We start from the raw sequence: 6,000 nt of genomic DNA on the forward strand, positions 1-6,000 counted from the left end.
ATTTGTCAAAATGAAAGTGTTACTTTTTTCTCAACAGAAATGTTTGTGACATTATTCTTTCATTGGATTTCAAATGAAATAATGAAGGTTACTCAGCTGATCATCTTCTGTGTCAGGTTGTAGGACACCCTGGTTGGACTGAGATAACCCCGGAGGAAAAGGAGACCCTGGTGGAAATTCAGATGACATACCCACTACAGGTCTGCTCTCAGCCTATTGCCATTGAAGTCCCAACCATTAGTGGGACCCCAGCACTGCAAACTGGAAATGTTTTTCAAGTGTACGTTAACCACATTATATTCTCTGTGCAAATTTTTTTTTAAGCTGAAATAAATGATGATATGATATATAAGATGTCCAGCAGATATTGTGCATAAACCACAAATATGCATCCCCTGTATGTACAGAATACTATCTTGCAGTTTCCAAATTGTCAATAACACTACAAAAGTTTTCAAAAGGAATGCTTTCTATCAAGACCATGTTGTAAATATGGTAAATAAACATTTGCTCTCATTTTGCAGATATGACCCATTACAGAGCTTTCCCTGTGTGAATATGAAGCAAAGCGGAGGGGGGTGTCAGGACTACAGGGTCCACTTTACATGTCCGAAGTGTTTTTGCCTCCCAAGTAGGCATATAAAGTCTTTGTCTTTAAAGGGATATTTCACCCAAAAATTTTAATTCTCTGATCATTTACTCACCCTCATGACATCCCAGATGTGTATGACTTTTTCTTCTGCTGAACACAAACAAACATTTTTAGAAGATTATCTCAGCTCTGTAGGTCCTCACAATGCAAGTGAATGGGTACCAAAATTTTGAAGCTCCAAAAGCACATAAAGGCAGCATAAAAGTAATCTATTAAATCTATATATTCAGAAGTTATATAATAGGTGTGGGTGAGAAACAGATCAATATTGAAGTCCTTTTTTTACTATCACTCTCCACTTTCACTTTCTTCTTTTGTTTTTGCTGATTTGCATTCTTCATGCACATCGCCACCTACTGGGCAGGGTGGAGAATTTATGGTAAAAACTGACTTAAATATTGATGTTTCACTTACCATATCGCTTTATATTTATACACTTATCATATCGCTTCTGAAGATATAGATTTAGCCACTGGAGTCTTATGGATTACTTTTATGCTGACTTTATGTGCATTTTGGAGCTTCAGAATGTTGGTACCCATTCATTTGCATTGCATAGACCAACAGAGATGATATATTCTTCTAAAAATCTTTGTTTGATTTCAGCAGATGAAAGAAAGTCTTACATATCTGGGATGGCATGAGGGTAAGTAAATAATGAGAAAATTTTCATTTTTGGGTAAACTATCCCTTTTTTTATGATTTACTCTGGTATTGTTAAACAAGTGTAATTTAACCATGAGGAACAACATGACTTGGAAGAAAGTCACACAGTTCTCTCTTACCAACTTTTGTATTTATATTGTTTGCAAACTGATGGGCGATGCAAGAGATGTTATGGTTAATTTCTATTTCAGATTAGTAGCGTTATAATATTGTTATATTGAAGGACTTCGGACATACATTTGTGCTCAAAAGTTTGCATACCCTTGGAGAATTTGTCATATATGTACCATTTTTAAAGAAAACACGAGTGAGCAGGCAAAACACATTTATTTTATTTCTTATGGGATACATATTCAACTGTAGGTCATAACAGAATGGCACAATCATAAAACAAAATATGGCAACAAAGAAAAAAATGAAATGACCCCTGTTCAAAAGTCTGCATACCCTTAGTTCTTAATACTGTGTATTGCCCCCTTTAGCATCAATGACAGCGTGCAGTCTTTTGTAATAGTTGTCTATGAGGCCCCAAATTCTTGCAGGTGGTATAGCTGCCCATTCGTCTTGGCAAAATGCTTCCAGGTCATGCAAAGTCTTTGGTCGTCTTGCATGAACCGCACGTTTGAGATCTCCCCAGAGTGGCTCGATGATATTAAGGTCAGGAGACTGTGATGGCCACTCCAGAACCTTCACCTTTTTCTGCTCTAACCACTGGAGGGTCAACTTGGCCTTGTGCTTAGGGTCATTGTCGTGCTGGAAAGTCCAAGAGCGTCCCATGCGCAGCTTTCGTGCAGAAGAATGCAAATTGTCTGCCAGTATTTTCTGATAACATGCTGCATTCACCTTGTCATAAATTTTCACAAGATTCCCTGTGCCATTAGAGCTCACACACCCCCAAAACATCAGTGAGCCACCACCATGCTTCACAGTGGGGATGGTATTCTTTTCACTATAGGCCTTGTTGACCCCTCTCCAAACATCGCGATTATGGTTGAGACCATAAAGCTCTATTTTGGTCTCGTCACTCCAAATTACAGTGTGCCAGAAGCTGTGAGGCGTGTCAAGGTGTTGTCGGGTATATTGTAACCGGGTTTTTTTGTGGCATTGGCGCAGTGAAGGCTTCTTTCTGGCAACTCGACCATGCAGCTCATTTTTGTTCAAGTATCGTCATATTGTGTTCCTTGAAACAACCACACCATCTTTTTCCAGAGCAGCCTGTATTTTCCTGAGGTTACCTGTGGGTTTTTCTTTGTATCCCGAACAATTCTTCTGGCAGTTGTGGCTGAAATCTTTCTTGGTCTACCTGACCTTGGCTTGGTATCAAGAGATCCCCGAATTTTCCACTTCTTAATAAGTGATTGAACAGTACTGTCTGGTATTTTCAAGGCTTTGGATATTTGTATATCCTTTTCCAACTTTATAAAGTTCCATTACCTTGTTACGCAGGTCTTTTGACAGTTCTTTTCTGCTCCCCATGGCTCAGTATCTAGCCTGCTCAGTGCATCCACGTGAGAGCTAACAAACTCATTGACTATTTATACACAGACACTAATTGCAATTTAAAAAGTAACAGGTGTGGGAAATTAACCTTTAATTGCCATTTAAACCTGTGTGTGTCACCTTGTGTGTCTGTAACAAGGCCAAACATTCAAGGGTATGTAAACTTTTGATCAGGGTCATTTGGGTGATTTCTGTTATCATTATGATTTAAAAAGGAGCCAAACAACTATGTGATAATAAATGGCTTCATATGATCACTATCCTTAAATAAAAGACAGTTTATTTTGCATGATCAGTAATATTTTCAATATCAATGCCAAAATTTCATAATTTCTGCCAGGGTATGCAAACTTTTGAGCACAACTGTAGTTATTTGAGGTAATTCTTCTTGCATACAGTGAGGCAGAGAAGTAAACATATTCTAATGCAGAGTTTGTTTGTTTACATTTTTCACTCTGCGTGGTATTCAGCGTGTATAACCCGATGGTTTGATCATTACAACCCCGGTGGAAATGGAGATTATTAGCTTTTGACTGAACTTATCAATAAATACCCTGGGTACATATGTCTGGATGCTGGTGGAATAGAGGCTCAAACCATCTCTGACCAACCAGCTTCTCAAACAGGCAACATCTTTCAAGTGTGAGCATATAAAAACTATTACAATACAAGATATTACAAGGCATATGCTTCTAGTGACATTTAAGGCAAGAAAGACAAAAAGCTTTATTGGAAACGTTTAGATTTTATTATGCTCTAAAGTTGTTTTGTGTGTTTTTTGAAGGTATAATCCTACTTCTGGTTTTGCCTGTATAAACACAGACCAAGGAGCAGTGCTGTGTGCTGATTATAGAATATGCTTCAGCTGCCCAGATGTTCAAGTGAGTGACATTTACAAAACAGACTATCTGATCTAATAGTATATGTGATGATGAAGATTACTCAGCTGATCATCTTCTGCATCAGGTTGTAGGACATCTTGGTTTGACCAAGATAACCCAGGAGGCCAAGGAGATTATGAGACATTGATGGATATTCAGATCCACAACAGATCTGCTCTCAGCCTATTGCCATTGAGGTCTCAACAATTAGTGGAACCCCAGCACTGCAGACTGGAAACGTTTTTTTCAAGTGCATGGTTAACAATATCATATTTTATTGATTGCATGATTACATGATGTGCAATTTGTATATCTTCTGGCACAGCACATCCATTGTATGTTCTAAATATTTGCACAGAAGTGATCTCTATAAAAACCACTTCTAAATATGGTTAACAGACATTTGCTCTCATTCTGCAGGTATGACCCAATGCAGGGCTTTGCTTGTATGAATGCACAGCAGAGTGGAGCTTTCTGTCAGGACTACAAAATCCGCTTCACATGTCTAAAGAGTTTCTGCAAGACTTTCCCCATTTCCCAATTCCCAAGCCTCGAACAGGAGAATGCCACATTTTCTCAAAACATGACTGAAATTTTTAACTTGACATTACATTTTTTATGTTAAATTAAGCTCTTGATTTAAATTTATATAGCCATGTTAGATGGAATGCCAAAGAAATTTAAAAAACAAACCTGTTTACAGTGCTATGTGTTTCCTAGCCTCGGTTCATTGCGCTGAAATTTGTGTTGTGTGCCATGCCGAACATGACATGTTTGTTAGAACATTGAATGGAACTCCAAACATTTCAATTCAAGACTCTATTCCTAAGATGATGTTCTGTCTGCATTTCAACAAACTTTTGCAAACTTCTTTATGTCTTTATATACACTCACTGAGCACTTTATTAGGAACACTATGATCCTAATAAAATGCCAGACGTGGTCTTCTGCTGTTGTAGCCCATCCGCCTCAAGGTTCGACGTGTTGTGCATTTTGAGATGCTGTTCTGTTCACTACAATTGTACAGAGTGTTTATCAGAGTTACTGTAGCCCTTCTGTCAGCTCGAACCAGTCTGGCCATTCTCTGTTGACTTCTCTCATCAACAAGACGTTTTCGTCCGCAGAACCGCTGCTCACTGGATGTTTTGTGCTTTTTGGCACCATTCAGAGTAAGCTCTAGAGACTGTTGTGTGTGAAAATCCCAGGAGGTCAGCAGTTACAGAAATACTCAAACCAGCCCGTCTGGCACCAACAATCATGCCACAGTTGAAATCACTGAGATCACATTTTTTTCCCCCATTCTGATGGTTGATGTGAACATTAACTGAAGCTCCTGACCTGTATCTGCATGATTTTATGCATTGCACTGCTGCCACACGATTGGCTGAATAGATCATCGCATGAATAAGTAGGTGTATATGTGTTCCTAATAAAGTGCTCAGTAAGTGTAGATTGTATTAATCAGTTGCATCCATAATAGACTAAATTTAAATACAGGTACATCACTAATCCACGAACCTTAAATCACTACAACCTGTATTTTCCTCATAAATCACAGCAATCTAGTCAAGTATCTGGAGAATCCTGACTTTTAAAATGTTATAAAATGTTTCATTAATAGATATAAACATAATGTAACGTGCTAAATGTGGTTATAATAAAAGGAAATTTGTGTGTTAGAATGGTAGTTGATAAATAACATGTCTGTTAACTTTCTTTTGGAAGATTTTCACCATTTTAACCACCTTTGAACTTTTCTGCAGTTAATGATCCTACAACGATATGTAACAGATTATTTTTTATAAGTAGGTTCAACGTAGTTACTATTATTATGAGGTCATAAAACTGCATGGATAATATAATTATACAAGGATTAGTAACAATGTGAGAGTTTTAGATTAAATGGCATGTCACACTGCTAAGTTTCATGCCAACTAAGACAAACAAGAGGAAAACGCTGCATTCCAAACAATAACAATATAATTAAGGGAAATAAATGAAAATATTATTTTTTTCCTTTTTATTTTCAATGATATTCTCGCATTCCCTTTTTTCACTCAGATATGATTTCACTGTTATGCGAGAACAGATGCTTTCTTCAGGAGGAACACTTGCAGAGCTGTGATTAACACCTGTAGACTGCTGTAGCAGTCTCTGTCCACATCAACTGTAATGCGCTTCTGGTTTTTATTTATTTATTTTTTTATGGATAATCAAGACACTTGCGATGCGCTTTCAGAAAGAACTAGAACTATTTCGGCGTCATTTCCGCTGGAATATTCCAGCGAATCCCGCTATGTC

The sequence above is a fragment of the Myxocyprinus asiaticus genome, chromosome 29 (assembly GCF_019703515.2).
Source record: "Myxocyprinus asiaticus isolate MX2 ecotype Aquarium Trade chromosome 29, UBuf_Myxa_2, whole genome shotgun sequence".
In the NCBI taxonomy this organism is placed as follows: domain Eukaryota; kingdom Metazoa; phylum Chordata; class Actinopteri; order Cypriniformes; family Catostomidae; genus Myxocyprinus; species Myxocyprinus asiaticus.